Source organism: Lissotriton vulgaris, unplaced genomic scaffold (genome assembly GCF_964263255.1).
Source record: "Lissotriton vulgaris unplaced genomic scaffold, aLisVul1.2 SCAFFOLD_292, whole genome shotgun sequence".
Classification (NCBI taxonomy): Eukaryota; Metazoa; Chordata; class Amphibia; order Caudata; family Salamandridae; genus Lissotriton; species Lissotriton vulgaris.
Genome location: NW_028249215.1, coordinates 1,450,956 through 1,477,432, shown reverse-complemented (window position 1 = coordinate 1,477,432; position 26,477 = coordinate 1,450,956).

The window sequence follows — 26,477 nt, the reverse complement described above, 5'->3', positions numbered from 1 at the left end:
AATATAAATATATCTATCTATATCTATACTAATATAATAAAGAGAGAGCCCAAACCTTTGAGGCGGGTAATCTCAGGAACCACAGCACCAATCACAACACCCAATACAGCGTTGGAAAGGGCAGTTGCAGCAGAAGGACATAGGCTATGCTGACACCCACCATATACATTTAAAAGGTAAAAGAACCGTGCCAGCAAAGTAGTCCCTTGTGGGCGTGTCTGCGTTGTGCTGTGGGCGTGTGCTGGGGGCGTGACAAATGCTGGGGGCATGTGGTACGTTCCGCCCTTCATGCCATGTCTCATATCGTGTGCTAATCCCACCCTACTCCCTTTTTGTGAAATATACACCAAGAAAATTTTTTTTTGTATTTCAATTTATCCTAACAAATGTAATAATAGTCATGTTACTTGTTAAAAAGAAAAATGTATTATATATATTTTATTATATTAATATTTAATATTAACATTATTAAATATTAATGTAAGAAATGTATAACAAATCATTGTTTTATGTATTTCTATATAAATACTTTAAATTGTAAGTGACTGATGGGAATATGTAAAATTTACTGAAAGAATCTAGTAATCAAAATTGTTTTTTACATTGACAACTTGTATATAAATGTAAAGATGTTATTCTGTGAATAATAAAAGTCCAAAAAATGTGATGTTATATTTGTTTGTGATTGTATTGTAGTACACAATAAAAAATTAAAAAATTGTTTAATAAAGTTATTTGAAAACATCTATGTTGCATTAATTTTTAATATAAAAATACAGTAATGAACAAATGTATACAAATGTGCTGCACACTTACCAATTTTATATGTATTATTACTACTCCAGTCAATCTAATATCATAGAAGCTGCAGGACACTAGCAAAAAATTATTTACTATTCCTACTACACTCAAGGTAATACCATAAAATGTGGTGGAGACTGACCAATGTTTTTTTATTAATCCAACTCCAGTGTAGGTAATATTACTGATGGTGCTGGACACCAACCAATTAATAATTAGAATTCCAACTCCACTCTAGCTACTGTCTGGAAACATGCTAATACATATATTGTTTAGATCAAAATAAAGCGTACTAATGTAAAGTTATAATAATAGCTATTTTCGTGTAATAGATTTAATATATCAGTGTTAAGTTACACTATACATCAGCACTCTAAAATACCCAAAACTGTCCCAAAACACTAAAAAGACCCCTTCACCCTAAAGGCCAAAACTGACCCAGAACCCTACAAATACCCCTTTATCAACAAACTGAAAACTGACCCTGAACCCTACAAATACCCCTTACCCACAAACTGAAAACTGACCCTGAACCCTACAAATATCCCTTTACCCACAAACTGAAAACTGACCCTGAACCCTACAAATACCCCTTTACCCACAAACTAAAAACTGACCCTGAACCCTACAAATACTCCTTTACCCACAAACTGAAAAATGACCCTGAACCCTACAAATACCCCTTTACCCACAAACTGAAAACTGACCCTGAACCCTACAAATACTCCTTTCCCCACAAACTGAAAACTGACCCAGAACCCTACAAATACCCCTTTACCCACAAACTGAAAACTGACCCTGAACCCTACAAATACCCCTTCACCCACAAACTGAAAACTGACCCTGAACCCTACAAATACTCCTTTCCCCACAAACTGAAAACTGACCCAGAACCCTACAAATACCCCTTTACCCACAAACTGAAAACTGACCCAGAACCCTACAAATACCCCTTTACCCACAAACTGAAAACTGACCCTGAACCCTACAAATACCCCTTTACCCACAAACTGAAAACTGACCCTGAACCCTACAAATACCCCTTCACCCACAAACTGAAAACTGACCCTGAACCCTACAAATACTCCTTTCCCCACAAACTGAAAACTGACCCTGAACCCTACAAATACCCCTTTACCCACAAACTGAAAACTGACCCTGAACCCTACAAATACCCCTTCACCCACAAACTGAAAACTGACCCTGAACCTCAAAAAAACTCCTTTACCCACAAACTGAAAACTGACCCTGAACCCTACAAATACCCCTTTACCCACAAACTGAAAACTGACCCTGAACCCTACAAATAGACCTTTACACAAGAACTGAAAACTGACCCTGAACGTCAAAAAAACCCATTTACCCACAAACGTAAAAATTTCCCAAATCCCACTAAATACACCTTTACTCACGAAAAGAAAAATGACCCTGAACCCTAAAAAATTAACCTATAACAAAAACTATGAAACTGAGCCAGAACACTATAAATAATAATGAACACAACATTAAACATGAATATATAGTAAAAAAATAAATATTTTCCAAAAACAATAATAAAATATATTATCACATTTGCTATAATAATAATTTATATTAATTAATATTGTTTAATTCCAATTAATTAATTAACATCAACATAAATTAACACATTACATTTAAATGTATCCAATTAATGTAATTAAGTCATTATTATAAATTAATTACCAATTAATTTTTTTAAATGATATGCAATATATTAATTACATCATTAACTAATTATAATTAATGTGTTAGCAATTTATAAATGTAAATAATATGCTAATTCTTAATAAAATAAATCACTAATTATTAATAATTAATAACCAATGTATCAATTAAAATCATATACAAATCAATTTATAAAAATAATAATTATTAATAATTAATTAATCAATTAATCAATTAAATTATATGCTAAATAATCAATTAAACAATTAACTAATTAATATTAATTAATTACCAATTAAAATCTAATTAAAACAATTACCAAACATATATTAAATAATTAATTATTATTAAATTACTTCCCACCCTATTCCCCTATAAACCCACAACCCGCTCCTAAACATTAAGTACTATTTATTTATATATTATATATATATTATTTTATTAAATCAATATTTTGTAACATTTTCTCGATATTTTTAACTTTCACTATATTTCGATATTTTGTCTGGTCGATATTTTTGAGTCGATATTTTTGTATTCGATATTTTTGGGTCATTTTTACAGTCGATATTTAGTTAATGTCGATATTTTTCCGTCGATATTTTGTCCATTCGATATTATGTAGTCGATATTATGTCCAGTTACCGTCCACCAGGTCCCTTATCTGAAACAGAGTCCAGATTTAGGAATGGCAAAGTACATACAATTGCACAAGCCATCATCGATTGCCTGCCCCTGCGCACACACGCTGCTGCACCCCAGCCCCTCACAGCGCCCAGCGGTGACTGCCCGCCCCTGCGCACCCAGGCCTCACTGCTCACCTTCCTCCACCGGCATGTCTCCAAGAGGGCCCACCACATGTCGGTGCAAGCTCCAAGCTGGGGCCCGCAACCTTGGCAGCCTCCACATCATGCAGCCTTGCACCGCCAGCCACCAGCTCACACACTTGATTCTGGGTCTTGATATTGCAATGGCTGAGAACATATCGGTGCACAGGGCATCATCGCAGGCTGCACACCCTCTCAGACCTTTAGGTGCCACTAACTCTGTGATCCGTGAGGCAACACCACGTGGCGTACACTGTGGTCCAGCAGGGCACACAAATCCGTAGTAGTCCGGACCACCAGGACGGGTCATCATCGCAAGCTGCACACCCACTCAGCACTTGAGGTGCCCCTGCCTCAGTGGACCGAAAGTCACCGTCCCGTGGCGGTGGGCCTGTGCCGGCCACAGTATGTCCGGTGCTACCAAATTTGTGACCCCCAAGTCATGGACCTTCTATGATTTGGTATCGTGGTCCGGATGCCATTATGTAACCTCAGGTCCTGGGGAATGTGATGTGGTAGGGCCCTAGGCCCTCATGCATAAATAGTAAGCACACGGACACACCCAGATAGAGATTGGAAATGGCGTCCAGCACGTGCGCCTCATCCTTTTTATTGGCAGGGTCACATGTCCTGTGATGCGTGTGCTGGATGGATGTGGTGTGGGTGTAAACCAGCCATGAGGGAGTGGCAGTGGCATGCTGACAACTAGACCTATGATCAGCAGATCACTACAAGGAAGACCAGGGACATGTAGTGTTGTCGTCCCCCCCTGTTAGCGTAAGTGGAGTGGGCTGGCCTGGCGTATACCAGTCCAGTGTAAGGGTGTGAACAAAGATCCCGGGGCTCTGGGCGTGGTTCCATCCTGGGCTGGACAAGGAAGTAGCAGATGCGTGTGTCCCTGTTGTAGTGCCGGCACCACACAGACCGCAATCGGCAATGTGTCACCCTGTGACCCAAGTCCCACAACATGAGCAACATAGATGTAAGGGGGTATCACTGACCCTACATTCATCCATACTTCCACACTTGAGAGATCATAGACATGACACATATGTGTGAATATGAATGTTTAATGCACATTCAGTGGAGTGTTGTAGCTGGAGCAGTACAGGGCCATGCAATCTCCACTTTACATTGTTGGCCCATGGAGGGCCAGCCAGAGTCCTTCAGGGAATGACAAGTTCAACGGAAGGGGAAGAGCTCAGTCCGCAGTCTGAATTCTGTGTCATTGGTGACCTATCAGAACATGGTAGTCCATGTCTAGGTCCAAGAGGAGTATCGCAGAGTGTATCGGGGGACAGTGGAAGGTGATGATGCAGAGGGCAGAACCAAGCAGAAACCGTCCATATGTGGAGATGAATGCTAGAGTTTACTACTTACCAGGAAGTCAGATTCATCCGCATCTTCATCCTCTGCTGTTTCATGTGCCTCACGTGAGGGAGGTGGTGTTCTGTCTCCAGCACTCTGTGGCAGTGATACCTCAAGGGCCGGAGGTGGAATCTCTGCTGCACTTTGTGGCACTGACACTTCAGGGGGCAGAGATGTAGATGTAGTGGTAGCAGCAGCATTCATCAGCGCCAGCCCTTGTGGCAGCAATGCCATGAGGAGGGTCTTTAGGTCATTGAGGAACCCAGCTACCTCTCGCTGGTGTGTGGCCATGGCAGCCACTCTTTCCACCTGCTTCCGCTCCATGGTCTCCATTATCCTCCACATGTGTCCCAACTCCCGAATGACATCGCTGGAGCCACTCTCACTAGACATTTGTTCTTGACTCAGGGTCAGGACTACAGCAATGTCAGCCATGGTTCGTTGGAGGGCATGGAGTGGACTGTGGGTGTCTGTTAGGGACTGTGAGTGGTCCCTGATGGGAATTAGACGCCCACATATGGCATCTAGTTTGGCTGCCATGCGATCGAACCCCACCTGCACCTGTTCAGCCAACTGCTCCTGGCACCCCAACACACAGTGTTAGAAGGCCATGTGTTCTTTGTGGGGGTCCTGGGAGGCAGCCGTGGTGGTGGGTGCTGCCTGATGTGTGCTCTGTGCAGGGGGTTGGGTCTCCTCATAGCAGCTGAGCTGCCCTGCTCCTGGAGGTGGGCTACGGAAGCTGTCCACAAGCTATTGGAGCGCGTCGGGATCAAAGGTGTGGTGGTCCTCTTCGTCATCAGAGAAGAGAGATTTGGACTTTTCTGCAGGAGGCATAGGATTTCCCTCTGCAATGTAAAGGGGAGATGTGTTTTAACATTCTGTTCACATGTATGTTGACGCATTGTACATGTTTACATTCAGACTGCATTGCAGTGTACATTGTGACTGTTTGGGCGGAGCAGACTATTTGGTGCGGGAGAGTGGACATTTCGACACCATTACGGATGTCTGTTTGTGCTTGTACATCATGATCTCACATTTCCCTGACATGCCAAATGTGATTGGCCAGTTTCTACACCCAAACGGCACCAGTAGTGTCCTCAGTTCTGTTGTGTGCGTGTTGCGAATTGTACCATATTGTTGTCAATGTGGATGTTCTCTGCCTGTTATGTGTGTGTGTTCAGCATTTTTGGGGAGTCAGCCCTGCAGCTCTGATTTGCAGCCACTTCTCCCTTTCATGTGGTATGCCTTTGACTTCTGTGCTTATAAAGTGCTGAGATGTTGCATACTTTGGGACATTGGTCTCTTGGTGGGAGTTGGGGGTCTGGGCCATGGTTTGTCCGCAGATGTGCTCTACTTAATTGTGCATATGTGCCATTGTGCCCATTTCCCCCCGTCACCCCAGTCCCTGGTCTTTACTCACCCTGGTGCTGTTGTGTCCCGTCATGTTGAGCAGTGTCCAGCCCCCCAACTCCTGCCACCGTCTCCCCACTGATGACTGTGGACACCATTTCCTCCATCTCGTTCAGCTTCTCCTGTGGCGCTGGACTCCCACCTCCAGTCTGCATTGCTGCCTTCCGGTTGTTGGTGAGTTTGTGCTTGGTTTTGCGCTTCACATAATTCCAGTGCCTCTTGACCTCTTCCATTGTCCTCTTCAGCACTCTGACTGCATTCACCTTGCCCATGATGGTCTGCCATATTCCATTTTTTGTTTCCAATGACACGGTGGAGGTGATAAACAGTTGTTGATGGTGTTCTACCACCTCCGTTATCAGGATCCCGTTTTCCTGCGGACTGAACCGCTTCTTCCTACTCTTCTTGTCCTTGCCCTACCCTGACCCCGAGGTCCCAGGCTGGTCATCCGGGGGCTTGTGAGGTTCTGGTTGTCCTCTGTACTTGCTCCTGCTACCTTCATTATTCTTCGCAGTTGTTTGGCTTTTGTTTTTTTTGTTTTTTTTTTAAACTGTTATAGTGATTTTTCCCACCTGACGTTTGTGACTTGCAGGCCTGTCGCTGGTTTTTACTGCTTTTTGTATCGCAATTGGCCTTATCGCAACTTTTTTTGTGATCGTGTTTCACATTTTTGCGGCGTCGCGTTGACTTTATCACGGACATTTGATGTGTTATCGTGAGCCTATCACATGGTACCACCGTGCTGAGAATACAATGTTCACACGGCGTTCTTTTTCCACGATAGACTGCGATGTGAAGAGTTGCGTTAAACTTATTTTGCGTTGATTATCACACGTTCTTGAGAATATCCCCCAAAGGTCTTTCGCCATTTCTACAACAAAGTCTTTAAGCATAGGACTCGCACAGTGCCATCCATGCCACGGTTCGTATTGGGGGAAAGAGGAGGGGAAAAGGGGGACAGCGGAGACAATTGTTTTGGTTTTTTGACAAAAAAGGCGGGGGACAACTAAGACAAAAAAAAACTTACCTGCTTCCCTCCAGCATTGTGCCGTGCTCTTCCACTCCTCTCCGCCGCTGCAGGCAGGCACAGGCTTCCACCCTGCCTTGCGGCCAATCCTGAAGCTGCTCTCACATGAGAGCAGCTTCAGGATTGGCCTGAGTGCCGATGATGTGCACTCCAAGACAGAGTGGGAGTCTGTGCCTGCTCTTTCCAGCCCCAACAATGCAGCTGGAGTTGGGGGGGAGGGGTCACTGCGTATGTGTTTTTGGCCAGTCGGTGTAGGTAGAGCCCACCACTCCCTCTCCAGCCTATCATAACCCTAGCCCCGCCCCAAGCCCCAGCACAAGCTAAATAAAATGATAATAGAACAGGTTTTAAACCCGTTTTATTATCATTTTATGTTTACATCTTAAAGTACTGGCAGGGGAGGCGATGCTCCTCTGCCATAGCGGAGGAGCCCCCTCTGGCGGTCACCAAAAAAACAACGGTTACAGGGATGGTATACTTAGGTTCAGATTTTACACACACAAAGCTATAGAAATTCAGCAGTTATAATTACCTAAAATAACTATAACATATGCCCCCGCGATGCACTGCTAATGACCTCACATATTATATCACTCATGACATTGTCAGTGACACCACTGATGGCATCTCAAATGACATCACTAATAATATAATCCTGTGAGTGTAAGTGTTTTGTAAAGGTTTCTGAGTCTTAAAGATGTATACTAAGCTACTGCATACGTTAAATGACTAATATTTATGTACTACCAATGAGTTATACTATTTCTAACATATGTAATCTGATCTATAATCCCATTTTAAAGCGGGTGTACTAGGTATCTCTAAACTAGCGCCCTACATCATTTGGGATCCTTCACCCGAAGGAGGTGGAAACACTTCCACTATGGATTAGGTAGATTGTAGCCCAATCATATCGAAGGATGCAGTGATGTGTTAAGGGAAAACTATGTATGGTATCAGGGGGTAAAAATAGCTAGCAGTGCAAAAGAAATATGCTGTGTGCAGCATGTGAAAGAGTGAATTAATATTGGGTTGTAGGAGTGGAAAAATGAATTTTAATAGGATCCTACCCACACCCAAGATTTAAAAAAACAGTGCAAAGTAGTGTTACAAATAACTACTTGGGTGTAATCCAGGTCGACATGTTTCTGCAGAGTAATAGGCTCACAAGATACCTGTCTGCTTCATCAGGACCTTAACAAAAGTGTGCTACTGCTGATAAGTGTATTTTAGTGATTTAAAATCATATCACCCACGATCTGGGGAATGAACTCTCCACCTCACCCGGCTACAGCTCAGGTACCAATGGAGCACCGCTCTGTCCGTCGGTACTCCTCGCCTTCGTCTATGCTGTCAGTGGGACCTCCTTGTTAAGGTCTTGGGTGTGGGTAGGATCCTATTAAAATTCATTTTTCCACTCCTACAACCCAATATTAATTCACTCTTTCACATGCTGCACACAGCATATTTCTTTTGCACTGCTAGCTATTTTTACCCCCTGATACCATACATAGTTTTCCCTTAACACATCACTGCATCCTTCGATATGATTGGGCTACAATCTACCTAATCCATAGTGGAAGTGTTTCCACCTCCTTCGGGTGAAGGATCCCAAATGATGTAGGGCGGTACAGGATGGGTATCTGATGGGAACACATTTTTCACCATGAATACTTTGGATTCATAGATAGTATCCTTTCAATTGCACACAGTTTTCCAGATAGCTTTATCTAGCTTCTTGACCCGTTGTTATATTTGGTTTTTTCATAGCATGTAGGGATTATAACAATGCAAAAAGGTCAATAAATATTCCCTTTATATGCCCTCCTTATTGTATTAATCTCTAAACTAGCCTCTGCACACTCATGTCCCTACTGATGTGTATGGTTGTGCTTTGAGGAAGTCAACACTGTTCATTGAGACTTCATTCCACAGTGATGGCTGAGTATAGTTCTGTTTTATGATATACTTGCCAGTTCCCTTAGATCTCTCTCCTTTGTGATGAAGGAAGGGCTGGAGTGGTAGATTCTAATAAATGCATCTGTTCATTAAGACCTTTCTCTAGGGTGATGGCTGAGTGTTGTAGACATTAACAACAGACTCACCTCTCTGCTCACACATTTTACTAGGCTAAAGACTCATTTTACTAGTGGTTTGTTACAAAGTGGCCTGTCCGCTAACACCTCCTTATTGGTTGTATGTTGTAGTGGTGTGTGTAAATCTGACATTTGCACTAAAACCTCCTTTCAGGTTCATGAAATATGTTGTGGTTTACAATAGACTAGCCTATATGTTTTAGTTTGTTCTTTAGCGTTTACAGTAGTGGTTTAGAAAACACAGGACTTTCTGCTGAGAACTGTCTCTGACGTGATAAGTGAGTGTAGAAGTTGATATGGATATCGTGAGCTCTGTGCTGTTCTCTCTCTCACATGTGCCTTCTTACTTTAAAAAAATTTAAATAGTATTTTATGAAGTATATTGACATGTATTTTGGCGGTTGATGTCAACAATTATGTCATTTGAGCTGTCCTCTGTGATTTCCTCAGGGATGTCACAGAGTTCATTGCGAGGACGTAAGTTATTGTTAGCTTAGGTAACTATAACCGCTGAATTTCTATGGTATTTTGTGTAAAATTTGAACCTAACTATAACGTCCCTGTAACCTTTATTTTTTTCATTGAATTTCTAAGGTTTTTTACATTCTATTTCCTAATTATAATGTCCCTGTAACCTTTGGCTTACTAGTGCATTCCACCTGTTTTAAAAAAATATAAATTGTACTACAATTTTACTTCGAAGTTCAATTTAGTTATATACATTTTTAAAATTTTATAAATACATTTTATGAACACATTTATCATTATACAGTTTACAAAAAACGATAAACAAATTAACATAACTTATTAAACTTTTTACGAATGCAAAACACAAAGGGTCACACCTATGAGGCCCTTACGCCGTTGTTGCGTCATTTTTTGTGACGCTGCAGTGGTGTAAAAAATGCACCACACTGCGTCATATTTACGAGGTGACACATTTAGGCAGATGCATCACTTTGTAAATCCCTGCGCTACATTATACCTGCAACAGATGTAATGTATGCAGGGTGAGCATTCCGACACTGAAAAGCCTTGTAGAAGTGGTGCTGAAAAATCTATGAGATTTTACTGTGTCACTTCTACGATGTCACTGTGTTAAATCCTTACACCTGAAGGGGCGACGCAGCCCTATTTTACATAGGGCTTGCCCCATGTGAAATTACACATTGCTGGAGTTACGTGTCTCCACACACACTCCAGCAATACGACATTTTTACCCCAAGGATTCTTGACGTATCTGTAAATCCTTGCAAAATGGAGCGCCGTACAGTAAATATGGCGCATCCATGGAGTTGCAAGGATGGTGCACTGAAAAGTGTTGCATCACTGTTTCAGCATAGCGATGCGACAATTTTCATAAATAAGGCCCAAGTCTTTCTCTGTTTTCCATTCATTTTATGGATCCGCAGATTCGCTGCTATGCCACCAAAAATCTGGCTACCCTTCTACTTTGAAAACCATAAACTAAATCCAGTGGTTCCCAATCTTTGCGCCGCTGCACCCCAGTGCGCCATAAAAAGTAGCCTGTGGAGCAGCGCACCAGGCGTACAGTTTAGGAATGACTGGTGCCTTTGAAGAAGCGTTCAGTGCACAGCAGTACACTCTTGACCTGTGTTTTTGTGAGGTAAGAATTCTACGAAGGTTCGGAGATTAAATAACATAAGCACAAACCATTAAATAACACGCGCCTTTCTGACTTTCTGTCCCGATGCCACATGTTCCTATGTATACATGTGCATGCGTTCCTCGATAGAGAAACAGATGTGCAGTTAGGCAGCCGCTTCCACGCAGCATGCAGAATGTTCGAGATACCTATTTTTAGACCACCGACCTTTCCATAGCGAGGGGCGGCTGCAAAGAGCAATGTTGGTTCCATGAGAAAATATAAACAGTTTAAATATCTTTTGCGTTGTCTTAGAAATAAATTCTGCCAAACTCTGGGCCGTACGTACGCCTGTTTCTCTAAAAATTCAACCTGCATTTAATTGTTGAAGTAAGCCCAATTCTCTTTTTTTGTCAGTTTAAGTCGAATGACTGCATATGTGCAGGTAGTTGCCTGATTCAGGGCTGAGGTGCAAGGAGAAATGTAATTTTTATGGGAGATGTTAAAGTAATATGGAGATTTTAGTGGTTTGTTTTAGAATCTGCTTTTGTAAACGTTGTTTCTGCTGCTTGTTTCCACTGCTACTCCTACTGTCTGTTTTCTCATGCTACTATAGAAAGCAGCAGTAGTTACTTTTATAATTGTGGCTAGATCATCCAATGGCCTCAAAGCATAAGAAGAGGGTGGCTAGGGATGGCTAGTTTATAGGCAATATTGTTGTTCCCAGCTGTGGTTCTAGTAACAGTCCCTGTGCTGGGAGTCTTACTAGTACCAAAAATAGACACACTGGTAGAGTCTGGACATTCATATTTATTTGTAGGACTTGTATGGCACCTCCACTTGGATCCCTTTTGCGATTGCCACCATTCCATTCCATGTTTCCACAATTTCACATGCCTCGTCATACAACCTGCACCAGCACATTAATTCAGCCAAGATGCCACATTCCCTTCATCTGTGCAAACCATGCGGTTTGTTGCTCAGTGCAACATATGTTAGTGACAGAGCACCGCGCACACATGCACGCATACATGCGAAGTGTGGTGTAAAAGCAATAGTGCTTCAAAACTCATTTGTGAGTGAAATGACTATATGCAAGTACTAGTACTACCTAAAAGGTCTTACCATGACTTGTCACAAACATCATAGCCTACCATCGACACACTTTAACACTGTCATGCCTCTAACTCCACGCAACATAATTTAAACATCAACATATGAAAGTCCCTACTTTGTCAAACATGACTTTGAACAGCCCACCATGCAACAGCACAGGACACATACCATGCAGTTTCTCCCAAACATTTGCAGCAGAAAAAGTCCCAAGACCTGGTTCTCACATTGCCCAAAACCACATTGCTGTGATATGCGCCTAACAATGCCAATCATAACCCGCAGCAGGTGACTTCTGATGGAGCAAGGACTCATGAAAAAGAGACCTGCTTGAAAATAATCTTCTCATGTAACCTCTAAACCCGTACTAAATCTGTATTGTGGAAATAATATGCACTACACAACATTTACTAGAAAAGACGAAGCTTGCATATGTATTTTACTAATAAGTAACTTGAGTGTTATTCTAAAATGGCCGCTAACCGAAATTCTTTAGTGTGCATGCGTCCACTACATCTATGTAGTATGACGTATCTTTTGCTTGAGGGAACTTTCCGCATTTGCGCAGTAGCTAACAAAATGGCCGCTTGAAACTCACATGCTTGCCACCTGCTTGCTGAAAAACGAAACCCAGCTATTATACTAATGCTAATGCGGGGAGACAAATAATAAGTAATTGGGATTATAGTAGCGATAGGGGGTATACAGTGAAATCATTTTTTTATTTTATTTTAACATTCGTCTTTTTGACTTTTTTAATAGTGCTTATTATGGGCCTAGAAATGTGAGCCACAGTCTATTCCCTCTTGTTCTACCGCACATGCGCAGTTCAACCAAGCTGGAAGATGCGATGTCAACTTGAACATCATCCAAGGTTTCCGATGGATACTTTCATGAGAACCGGAACGACAGTCCACTGAAATGGATGGGAACCTACAGTTTTTTTCTTAAAATGTGACAATTACAATGTGAATACTGGTGGGAATAAAGATTGATGTATAACATTTAAGGAGTGGGATTTTAAACAAATAGCTGAAAGAAAATAATGAGAAATGAACATGGTGTGATGATCACCTCCCCATGCCTGTCCAATCAGAGTTAAAAATTTCATAAGTTTGAAACAAAAAATGGGTGGTACTGATGGAGCAAGTATTCGCACGTTAAGCGACTTGCTTGTATCAAGAACCTCAAATAACCTTAACTTTGTAATCTATCTGTTTGTCTTACTAATATTGCATAAATTACACTACACGGGGTGTCCCAGTGAAGCTTGCTTATGTGTTTACTAAACTGTAATACGCTTGCCTTTAAAATGGTCGCTGCTTTGCGGGAATTTAGTCTGCGCATGCGTCGGTCATACCCATGTGATGTGACGCACTCTCAGTTCTGGAGGGAATTTGTTGCTCATGCGCAATGCACTTCAAATGGCCGCTTTGTTTTCTCATATGCTCCGAGCTTGCACTGCCGCTTTTGCAAAGCTGTTTGTTCTGCACTTACCCTAATGCTATAGTTATTATAAAGTAAGGAGTGTAGTATAGCCAATCATGGTATACAGTGTATTCATTTTTTCTGTGTTTCTAAATTGTTTTCGCCTGCTTTTCATGTATTGTATTCTTTGGGCCTGGGAGGCGCTTGCTACTCCATCTTGAAGAGCCCGTATGGTACTTGTCATGTGACGAGGGAAAAGAAAGTCATGCAGCAGTGGAACTCAGCCAGCTGACAGCCGAAGCTAAGATGCTCCTGGGAATCAACCTGTTACCCAGCAAGACGAAGCTGACTTGTACCTGAATTTGTTACATTTGTATTAAACTGCTGTGTACCCTGTTGTTCTCTGTACAACATATGCCATGGGAAGTTAGAATGTAAGGGGTGGGTACAAAAATGAATATTAAGCCTGAGAAAGTCTAAAATTTAGGTAGTGTGATGACTTAACCTCCTCCTTTGACCAATCAGAACTTGGGGATCCTTTCACTTGCAACATTGGGGGTGGTACACTGACCCGAAAAACAGTATAACTAGCCTAGATTTAGCTAGAGAAATTGTCCGACTTGTCCGAAAATCTGACTTGTCACTGACGCAACGTACTCTATAGGTGACGGATACAGAGAGCTGCGGAGCACTCTGTCCGAATTTCCACGGAGCCACTCGGGGTTTTGGGAACCTTAAGTGCTGGCGAAGCACTTTGCTGGGAGATTCGAGAACCCAATCAGGGTTATTGGCAGATTCCTTGCAGAGAGGGAGTAGCGCAGGCGTTGCAACCGAAGCTGCGGTTGTTGGTCGTAACCTTTGGTGAACCCGGTCCTGATCCAAATCCTGGGGTTATCCTGTCTTGACTGTCCATGAGCTGTACCTGCTCGCCTACTGGCAACCTCAGTCCTTGAGGGTCCTTTCCTGTCTTTCCAAACTGACCCGTGGCCAGGGTTAGTCTTCATTCTGTCCTAGGTAAATATAAATTCTATGTGGGTGTTCGTTTTTCTAAACTTCCTTCCTAACGTCTCGAATAAAGCATAATTGCCTACGTTCCTTTTTCTCCCAGTTCTTTCTATAAATTAGAATTTTATGCATTATTGTCTATTAGCATGTTCCACTTTTCTCCTTACCTTTAGTCAAATACTGAATCATTTGCATTATACAGTCTGTTCCAAATCTTACCCTCCCTTTAGAAACTAAGCACATCTGGATAAATCAAATTGCATAAGTTTTGTTTCCTCTGAACCATTAGTGAATTTCGAAAGTCTACTTTGATTAGTATGTTCCCTTTCTTTACCCGCCTTTAGTAAAATTGTGAAAGTCTGTTAATCTAAATTAGCTTGTTCCTTATTTTTCTCCTTCCCTTTATTTTGCTGGTTTCTAAATGATTCTTACTCTCATTCATAGCTATACAATATTTCTAATTCTGGTTATGGATAGTTTGATCTGTGTAAATTTTTGGCTCATGGCATATGATGATGATGGTGATTAGATAAAGGTTTTGAAAACTTCTTGAGTCTGTGGTCATTATAAAGAGTATAAACATTTTAAATTGTATATGGTATTTGTGTTGTCTACTTCATCCACAGCTAGCTCCTTGATCCGTTGTGATCTTAGGTACCTGTGACAAGGATTGGTAAGTCAGGTACACGGGAATAAACAGAAAGGAACTGAATTGCTGGTAGTGGTGTGTAGGTTACCTGATTAATGTGTAAATATAATGAAAAATATTCTTATGGGCCCAAGTGTGCACTATTTGGTAATAAAAGTTAGTCGGGTGACCTGCGCGCTTTTTCAGTAATTTTCTGGTAGCAGATTGATGGTTAGGACTAGTTAAGATAGGTAGATAAGTTACTTGCTGATAACTGTGTAAATTAAAAATGCTGCTGTAAATGTATTGCTGCTAAATCGATCGATCAAATATAAAATTGCTTTGAAATGTTATGAAATGTTTTTGAAATAATTTTGATGAAATGCTGCTATATTGATATATGTAATTAACAAACTCGTTAGTGAATGTTATATGTTTATCTGGAATCCCCCGGGGGCAGAATAGCGGGTGGTGAGGAGAATCCACCTCGCTGTGAGATCAGTGGCTCGAGGAAAATTAGTGCATGGTTAGGCAGAATTGGAAGCGCTAATTAGGGTTTTCTGTACGAATAATTGAATAACAAAACTTCAATTGTGATATAACCTAGTAAGGGTCAAACGGAAGGAGTAGTAGGTTCATCGGAGCTTGAGTGATAGCAAAAGAGTTCGCTAGTGAAACTTTAGACTTAGTATATATCCCGAAAAGAGTGGAGGAGTCAAAGAAGTAGCAGGTTCTCTAAAGCTTGTGTGAAGGGTAGGTAGAAGGGATCTATCCGCAGTATATGAAAAGAAGACAGAAGAGGATTACTTGTAGTAAAACAAATCTTTCCTTTCTAGACACTCGAGTACAGTGGCGAATGTTATACGTTGTAAATCAAATAGAGCACTTGCACTTTAAGAAAGAAATCAAGTTTCCGTTACCTTGTGAAGGAGGGAGTCAGTCGCGGAGCTGCGCTGACGTCACTCTGTGCTGCGCTGGTATTGGTCGAAACAGCCGGTGTGTAACGGAGCTGGTATTGTAAAGGAGGGGTGAGCGCCGGAGCGTGAGACCGCGTCTCACGAAAAGGCCGCGCACCCATTGGTCGAAATTATTTGAAACCACAGTGTTGATTGGTTGTTGAAAATTGAAAAACGCGCTAGCATTGGCAGAATATAGTAAACAGGAGTGCGAAGTATATGTGGTATCCAGAATTTTTACCTGATCTGAAATATTCAGGTTTTGCGAAAGAACAGATGTTAAAAGGCAGACCTTACAACATGTATGGAAACAAGAGAAAGATGACTTTTGTAGACAAAGTTAAAAATGATTTCAAGAAGGATAAACCCATCAAAACTAGAGAGGGTATAATCATTCCACCACCTAATACTCCCGCATCATTTATGTTATTTGACAAAGGGTACCATACCTGTGTATGGTTGGAAACTTGGGTGGAATATACCAAGGATGACGGAATTTTAGCATTCCCTTTAGACGGTACCTTTAATGGTAGAATTTTGTTTAACTTGAGGACTCGAATTAATGATTTACATCCCAGACCAAGATTGACGCAATATGAGGCTTTAGAAGAATGGGAGATTGAGGCCTTTGAGCGAGATAGACCTAGAATTGACAAAGGGATAAGCAAATGGTATCCAAAAATGCATGGAGAAGCAAAAGAGAAAAAAATGAAGCAGTGGAGACAGAACATGATGATAGAAGGACTGTTCCCAGTATTAACTGTAGACGAACCTGTGGGAGGAAAAAGGACTGAGAAAACTAGACACTTAATGACTACTGGTGATTCTGAGGATGAATACCTGGAGGATTTATTAATGAAAAATCCACCACCATATAATGAGGAATCTATGTCCCTGAGTACGAAGAATCCATTCTTAAGACCTCCCTGTAATGAGGGGTCGAGTACGTCCGAGCGGACTGTTCCGTATTATAGGACATCCTGTGGTGAAGGACCAAGTATGACAAATCCGACTGCACCAAACCTTTACCCTCCATTGATTCCACAAGTAGTACATGAAACTTCCGTGGAAAAGGTCTTACAGGACCGAGAAAGAGAGGCTATAATTAAACAGAGAACTGAACTTATCCAGAAGATATCCCAGTTAAATACAAGTCCTGAGGCTTTGACAATTCCAGTAACTATTGGCCCAGTTGTTCCTCTTTACGGGGATAAACAGGCTAGTCCAAAGACTCCAGTTATTACTCCAGCTGTGGTGCAGCCAAGAAAAGAGCCCCTAATAGTTGATGATCAGGCAAGTGAATGCGAGTCTGTAATTTCCCTAATGGATTTGCCTATAAGGGAACCAGAAGGTAATTCACAGAGAAAGAACACTCAGATGGGTGCAAGAGAAGTCCAGATTGAGTCATCTTCAGGTACTAGAAGTGCCACAGTAGTGACTCCAGAAGAAATAGATCGATGCACCCGAGAATTAGAGAAAATAAATCCTCAGCCAAAACCATTAGATATTTACAAATTAAGAATAGAATTGGAAGAACTGATGGCTGGGAACGTGGGACTAGACAGGCTGAACACGCTTAGTGAGGAAGAATTACTATTCATTTACAAAAGTATTACCAGAAACATTAGAGTGTTCCATGAGAAACTAATGGACACAGCAGCTAATATGGGTATAGACGTTAGCAGATCCAAAGTGTTGCAAAAACCCTACAGAGCAGAATTTTCTGACAAAGATTTAGAAAACATGAACGTGTCAGGGAAAAAGGTGCAGATAAGAGAATTGCTGAATCTGTTACAGAAATGGGGAGACTTAGAAAAATGGAAAGCCAGGTGGGCAAAGAAAAAGGAAGACAGTAGATCCAGACAAGTGACTTCTGAATATGTCCTAAAAGAAGCCGACAAGGCAGAAAAATTGTATCCTATGAGAGAAGTGCCAGGTGGAGGATATGTACATGTCCCATGGTCCAGACAAGATATTGTGTCATTTACAAATGATTTCACAAAATTACGAGAGAAACCTGTAGAATGGTACAGGCAGGTCGAGAGATTTGTTAAAGTTCAAAAATGCCTCCTGAAAGATTTAGATGGGTTCTTTGACATTGTAGTTCCCGTAGATTTGTGGACAGAATGTAAAATTGCTGTTGATTGGCCAAGTGAAGAATACGCCAGAGACCCAAAGACAGGAGCTCCTTCAGCGGAGGTGATGAGGAAGTATGGACACCAACAAAAGATTAACAGAGAGTCCAACAAAAAAGTACCTTTACATGCAGAAAAAGGAAGTGATTTTAACTAACAATGAGTTCCCATCAGTCCACCATCGAGACCGCCCTTCATCATTTGGGATCTCTTAGGCATAGATAATTCACAATCAGGGGTGAAAAAACCTGTGTTGGTGATTAGTTGCCATACACAGGAAAAACCAGTATTTTAATCCTGATGTGAAATGCTAATGTGAATGCGATGGCGTTTCTAGTGGTGAACTGAATAGCAGTGCTTGAGAGAAAGTGAGTAGTGAAAAAGATAGGAAGATCTAAAATTAGGTAGTGATTTGGAAAAACAATTTAATAAACACCCTCACACTCCTAAATCAATAAAAACAGTGCTAAATAGTGGTTTAACAAATGTCCACTATAAAGGATATAAGGTCGACATGTTTCTGCAGTCAAATGAGGTCAAAAGATCCCCTGCTGCTTCCTCAGGACCATTAGAGCTACTGCTAGGTTAGATAAAAAGGATCATATCACCTGAAAGTGTATGTTTAATCATCCTCTCATCCTGAAATACAAGATGAAAAATGATAAATGTAAAGGTACAGTTTGGAAACAACAAAGATTTACACATTATGCCAAAAAGATTACAATGTGCCAGTCATCCGGAGAGTGATGACCACAAAGTCCAGACCGTCAAAATCAATCCGAACACACCAGATATAGTGGTTTTTATACATATATGTTCACTCACCCAACTGATGAGAGGGAACAGCCCCACCTCACCTGGCACGAGCTCAGGTAGTGGATGCACCGCACTAGAAAAAGATAACAAACTAAGATGTATTTACACCTATATATACTCCATGGCAGAACACCTCCATGCGGGCGCCGCCCATGCGTCACACACATACAGCCACCTGCACCCTCTCCCTGGTCAAGTTTATCATTATGAAATAATGGACTCCAACACTCTTTCAACCAACATGGACTACCTTAGTTCGTCCTTGCATAGCCCGTACTGACTCACCTCTCCGTCGGTACACCGGTCGTCCCTCAAAGCTCTTTCGTAGGGAGGAAACGACTCGGTGCACCGACGGGGCTTAAATGTCCGATCTGAGTCCGCCCTCTTGCCGCGTCTGGCGTCGTGCAAGTTCTGACGCCCTTCGCACGTCATCAAAGCACGCGCGCGATAGGGGTGCTAGGAATTGTAGTACGTACGGCCTCAAATGCCGCGTTGGATTGAATAAGCGTCGTGCAAGTTATGACGCCCTTCGCACGTCATCAAAAGCGCGCGCGCGGTATGGGTGCTGGGAATTGTAGTACGTGCGGCCTCAAATGCCGCGTTTAGATTGAATACGCGTCATCACGGCACGTACGCCGGTAAACGCGTTGGATAGCGGGATTTGTAGTTATGGCCCGTGCTATTCAGGTGTTCGAATCCCTGGAAGGGAACACGCAGAACGCGTGTCAAAAGCTGGTGATTTTGACACGCGATGTGATACTTTAGAAGCACAAATATTAAATTATCAGTACAGATGTTTGTCGGAATGTACATATGCCCCAAAGTCACATAGACAAGTTATGGAAGCCCTTGAACAGACAAAAGAGCACATTTCTTTTTCAGTTGTCCAAATGACAGAACGTTTTGTTTTACACTGAGTACAGAAGGGGAATCCAAAGGATCACAATGACATCCATGGGATTTCATCGTTCAGCCCACATGTGTCACTGTGAAGCCTGTACACCCACTTTTGCTCACATTTAAACAGGAACTTTGATATATCAGTGACCGCAGAGGGGATCCATGGTTGGTCCAGTACCGTCCATGATATATCAGTGGGTTGGTGGCCTATTTGTAAAAAATGACTCGTCATTTTCGTGGCTTGTTTACAGCAACGGATAGAGCTTTTGTGCTCAGAGATTCTGTGCTTAATTTTTCTAGTGGTCATCCCCACATATTGTAGTTTGCAAGGGCAGGTGATTAAATAGATCAGGTTTGAGCTGTTACAGTTGGTGAACCGACGCAATTGCCATGGTCTATTCGTGCCTATGTCTATGGTTACTGTTTTGGTAGTTTGGGGACAGGCCGCACAGTTCCCGCACGGGTGGTGTCCAGTAACTGATGGCATGTCCCACAATGTACCGACGGCACGTGGCAGGACGGTTTTAGGTCTGGTGTGGACCAACTGATCTCTCAGATTTTTTCCTCTTCTAAAGGCAAATAGAGGAGGAGGAATAGGGTCAGTGCCTGTTTTAAGGATCTTCCAATGTTTTGTAACAATTTTTTTCACATTATTGGAAAATGTACTGTATGTGTTTACGCATGTCATCCTTTCTTGTTGATTTCTTGGAAGTGCAGGTTCCAGTAAGCATTCCCTATTATTGTTAGCAGCCCGCTTTTTAGAGTGTTTAATGAGCTGTTTAGGATATTTCTTTTCTAGCAAATTGCTCTCTAAGGCTAGAGAGTGAGTGCTGAAAGCCTTTTTAGTTGAACAATTCCTCTGGATGCGCAAGAATTGCCCAAAGGGCAGATTGTCCCTTAGAGCTTTAGGGTGGAAACTATCATAGCTGAGCAAAGAGTTTCTCGCCATTGGCTTGCGGTACAGTTCGGACTGGAGGCCCCCTCCTGATGCTGAGATCAGTAAGTCTAGGAATGCTAGTTGTTTTTTATCATACTCAATGGTGAACCTCAAGTACTGGTTTTTCCCGTTCAGCCACGTGTGGAATTGGCGAAGTTCCTCTTCTGTGCCACGCCATACGACAAAAATGTCGTCTATATACCTTTTCCATACTCGCAGACACTGAAGGTGGGGGTTAGTGTCTGCGAGTACGTGTGTCTGTTCAAAGGTATGGACATACAAGTTAGCGAGGCTGGGAGCAAAAACGCTTCCCATGCTCGTCCCGCTAACTTGTAGGTAGATGGATTCCTCATACTGAAAGAAATTCTCAGTCATTGCGATCGTGGCAAGAGTCATAATAAACCTGACCGGGGTAATAGATTTAAGATCTCTGGTGGTTAGAAGAGCCTCAATGGCTTCTAGTGTTTCTGATTGTGGAATCGACGTATACAAACTCTCCACGTCGAAAGACACCAGGAGGTCAAGATCTCCATTAAATTCGATGTCTGGCAAAATTCTGAGAATATCCTTAGTGTCTTTAAGGAAAGTGGGCATCTCACGCACAATGGGTTGTAAGAAAAAATCTACAAAGGGAGGAAGTATGACCAGGTGATATAGTACCTGGAAGGAAAGGTGCCTGCAAAAGAGACAGATTGGACTCGAATAGATAGAACTACCCAGAATAGAGATGAAACTGTGCATTCATACTATGAACAACTGTTACAGGTGTTCAAAACGTACAGCGGGTTAGATAACATTGAAATGAAGGACATTACCCACTTCATTTATCGATTCGTCTTAGGGTTAAGACCTGAGATTTCTCAATGGATCAAGGACAATAAAATCTGTTGGCAAGCTAAACCTATTGATGAAGTCCTGAAGTATGCCAAATATTGTGAAGATGAGCTGGAAAATAAACGAAAAGAATTAAAAGAAAAAGTTATGTGGGCACAAGTAAAATTAGCAGAGCACCAAGAACAACAGTTAAGTAAAATGAATAATACCCAGAATCAAGGCCCTGGGGGTGGAGGAAAGCCCAGAGTAAAAATGAGCCGAGAAGAGGCACGAAAGAAGTTTCCCTTTCACTGGTGCGTAAAGATAGGGCACTGGAGGGACGAGTGTAAGGCTGTGCTGAACGATAATGTACAAATTAATGATGTGAATCCGCAGGCGCAGAATGAGGGACCACGGAAGACACAGCAACAGGTAAAACAGAATCAGTTGCCTCGTGCACCTAGGCCAAACTGTAAGAGCAAAGCACAACAGAGTGAGGAAGCAGAGGTTTGGGAAGGAAGGGAGGATAGAATTGCAGCAACTTCGCAATTTTTGTTGAATGACACATTCCTCTGTGATGAACCTTTCTGACGGTGCCTGAGGGGGGAGGACGAGGAGTGCGTGCTTGGCGCCTCCTTGCCAGTGGACCAGTCAGGGCCATACATTGAAGGAAAGGTTGAAGGAAATGACGTCACCTTTCAGTTGGACACTGGTGCTACCCGTTCTACTGTGAGAACAGCAGACGTTCCAAACCTACCCCTCTCGGGAGAAGCAATCTAAGTAGTGGGTGTTTCTAATCAATTAATTAGTACCCCAGTTACCGAGCCCATGGAGATTACAATAGGGAATTTTAAAGAAATACATAGATTCATTGTCTGTGATTCAAGTCCTGTGAATTAACTAGGACGAGATTTGCTGTGCAAAATGAACTGCACCATCTTTTGCACACCAAAAGGCGTTGAAATACAAACCCTAGATGAAGACGGAATTTACAAATTAATGTTAATAAGACCTGACTCAGAAATCAAAAGACTGACAATACAAGACTTACCTGAAGAACTCCAACAGACAGTGAAGCCAGAGGTATGGGATTTTACTGGGAAAGATGTAGGACTAATGGCAAATGTTGACCCAATTAAAATCTCCATAAAAGAAGATGCAGTTTACCCAAATACTAAACAGTATAAAATGAGTGCAGAAGTGAAAGCAGGGGTTGCCATTGAAATAAAAAGATTATTAGAAGCAAACATTATACAAGAAGTGATGAGCAGTCCTTGTAACTCCCCCATAATTTATTTATTTATTTATTTATTTATTTATTTTTGAGATTTTTATTGCGCAAACAATTACCCGGAGGTGTCTCGGCGCATGTGTGAGCTAGCAGGATCATAATAGTAGAGTTCACTGATCAAACAGCCATGTCTTTACGAGCCTCCGAAAGCTCATCAGGTTGGGGGCATTTTTGATATTTAGTGGGAGAAGGTTCCAGAGTCTTGGTGCAGCCACTAAAAAGCGACGATCTCCCCAGGTTGCCGTTCTGGTGCGAGGTACGGGCAGAAGGCAAGTGTTAGCCGATCTCAGCAATCTTTTGGGGGTATACAGCTGGAGTGCCTCAGTCAAGAATTTAGGTCCTGTACCATGCATGGCCTTGTAGGCAATGCAAAGGGCCTTAAACTTAATACGGCTCTCTACTCTGAGCCAGTGAAGCTGGCGGATGGCTAGGGTGGTAGGCTGGCGGTGAGGGATGTTTAGAAGAGTTCTGGCAGCCGCATTCTGTACAGACTGTAGTTTTGACAGCACTGATTTCTGGGTGTTGAGGAAGAGGGCATTTCCATAGTCCATTTTGGAAAATACCAGAGTGGTAACTAAAGTCTTCCCAGCAGAGGAGGGAAGATAAGGCAGCAATTTCTTTATTTTCTTTAGCATGAAGAGAGCAGAGGAGACAACCTTGTTGACATGAAGGTTGAAGGTTAGTTTGCTGTCGAAGATGACTCCCAGGTTCCTCGCTTTTATCACTGGGACAGGTGGAGAGCCCAGTTGTTTGGGCCACCAGGTGGAGGACCATTCTGGGGCGAGGTTGCCGAAGGTCATAACCTCGGTTTTATCCGAGTTAAGCCTTAGGCAGTTGGAGGACATCCACGTACTGACAGCAAGCATTGCTTCCTGAAAATTAGCTGCCACTGCTGTGCCATTCTTATGGATCGCCAGCACCAGTTGAGTATCGTCTGCGTAGGAAGTTAATCGCACCCCGTAGGCCTTTATTACCCTCGCTAAGTCCGCTACGTAGATGTTAAATAACGTGGGACTTAGCGAGGAACCCTGTGGTACTCCGCATGGTAGTGCAGAGACGGGAGAGTAGAAATTACCCAACTTGACTGTCTGGGTGCGGTCGGCCAGAAAAGATGAAATGAGATTTCTAGCCAGGCCGTCAATCCCCAGAGCTGTGACACGGTCGACCAAAATGGCATGGTCGACCGTGTCAAATGCTGCGGATAGGTCCAGAAGAATTAAGATGGCCATTCCTCCCTGATCCATGATCGTTCTGATTTCATCAGAGGCTTTTATTAGAGCGGTCTCCGTCCCGTGTCCCTTCCTGAAGCCAAACTGCGTTTCGTCTAATAGTTGGTGCGTATCGACGAACTCTGAGAGCTGTGTATTCATCAGAGCTTCGCAGATTTTGGCCGGGAAGGGAAGACAGGCAATAGGTCTATAGCTGACCGGGGCGGAGGGGTCCAGGGAGGGCTTCTTCAGAAGAGGCTTGATCACAGCCTTCTTCCACGGGGCTGGATAACATCCGGATTGAAAGGCATTGTTGCAGATTTCCATAAGTGGGTGAGAAATCACCTCACTTAGATTAGCCATCACAGAGGGAGGGCATGGGTCCAGAGGGGATCCAGACTTGGTGATGGAGATGAGTCTGCTGATTTGGTCTTCTGAGGTGTTAGCAAATAAAGAAAGACGGTCATGATTGATGAGGGGGGGTTCCTTATTGCTGGCAATGGGTCTGGCCCCTGTATCTCCACCAAAGGATGCATAGATATCTGCCACTTTAGTAGTAAAAAAGGTGGACAATGCGTTACAGAACAGTTGGGAGGGTTCTACTCCGAGACCCGATGGAGGTGTAGATAGGGAGTTGACTACTGAAAACAATTCTCTGGCCGAATTCCTAGCATTGTTTATTTGGGTCGAGAAAAAAGTCATCTTCCGAGTAGTGATGGCCTTTTTATATATGGTTAAGGCATCTTTGTAAGATTGCTTGGCAATGGGGCAGTAGGATTTCCTCCAGCGTCTTTCTAAATTCCGACAATGTTGTCGGTGAAGTCTAAGTTCTTCGGTGTACCATGCCGCCGAAGGCGACTTTCTATTAGGTTGGATAGATTTTTCTGGAGCAACCTGGTCAGCAGCATTCCTAATCCAGTCTTGGAAATCAGAGGCTGAGGGGACAGGATTGGATTCTATAGTAGGGGAGGATAATATCAGAATATTTGCCATCTGGGGGATGTCAGCATTCTTCCAGGCACGAATTGCTGCCCTACTAGGTGGTCTGGAAGCGGGAAGGTTGACTGGGCGTGTGTCAATACCAAATATAATAGCTCTATGGTCAGTCCAGGTAAGGGGTAGAGTGTCTAGTATCGTAATAAGAGGGTTGCTAGTGAACACACCGTCTAGTGTGTGTCCCGCCTGGTGGGTGGGTCCCTTGACCAATTGTTGAAGTCCTAAAGTAAGGAGATCAGCAGTGAGTTGGAAGGTGTCGTGATTTCCCTGCTCTTCCAGAGGGAAATTGAAATCTCCCAATACTGTGTAATCAGCGGAGCCTATAGTGTAGTTGTTTAGCTCAAAGAGGGACCCAAGAAAAGAATTCCGAGGTCCAGGAGGTCGGTAGAGCAGAATACCTTTAAAAGTTTGTTTGCAGTTAATGTTGATTGCAAAAGTTGCAGCTTCACAATTAGTGGATAAAATGGGGTCAAGCGTGGTACGATACTGATTCTTATAAATTATAGCAAGTCCTCCACCTCTTCCTATTTGTCTGTCATGTCTCACAACGCTATAACCATCCGGGGTGGCCTGACAGAAGTCAGGTCCTGAGCCCGCATCTCCCCAAGTTTCGGTGGCAAAAAGAAAGTCGAGATCGTGAGTAGTTATGAACTCACTGATATCTAGACTATGACAGGGGAGAGAGCGTGTGTTAATTAACGCTGCTCGACATCCCTGGAGAGGGGTGATGGGCAGACTAGAGGGGGCGTCGGCACCTAGCAAAATGGATAAAAAAGGGGTTGGTAATTGATAATTACACCCAGGACAAGGGGCGGGAATAAAACCCACGGTAGTAGGAGGAGGCAAGGGAGTACAGTTATGGCTAGGAAGGCCCGGATTGAGCAATCTAAGTAGGGCCGCGGAGTAGCACACAGAAGAACCAGGGGTCATGGGCCTGGGCCGTGTCCGGTAGCGGACGGGCGCAGACGGGCTTGGCTTAGGCGCGGCTTCGGCGCGCGTCCGGCGCGCCCGCTGCGCCAGCCCGCTGCGCCGTCTAGCCATGACACTGCTTATATAGGGTGTAAGGAGGGTGGGAGGCCGGCGCGACTAGAGCGCAGCCCCAGCCCCAGCCACACCTAAGATGGCGCCCGCCGTCGCTTGCAGCCGATTCAGTAACAACGGCTGGGCGAGGCAGGGATCAACAGAAAGCAGCGTGTGAAGGGTGTCAGTGTACCTCTTCGAATTCCCTTGTTAGCTAAGAAATTTACAGCCCCCCAGCGGAGAAAATGTTAAAACTGATTAAAAAGATTTAAAAAACAATTATCAGTCGTAGGTAAAATCGTGAGCACAAATAAATGATCAGCGCTAGCTCGCAGCCCTTGTTCTCACCAGGGAGAGCTAAATGGCAGCGAAGCGGGATTCAATTCCAAGCTAAATAGCTGAGGAGG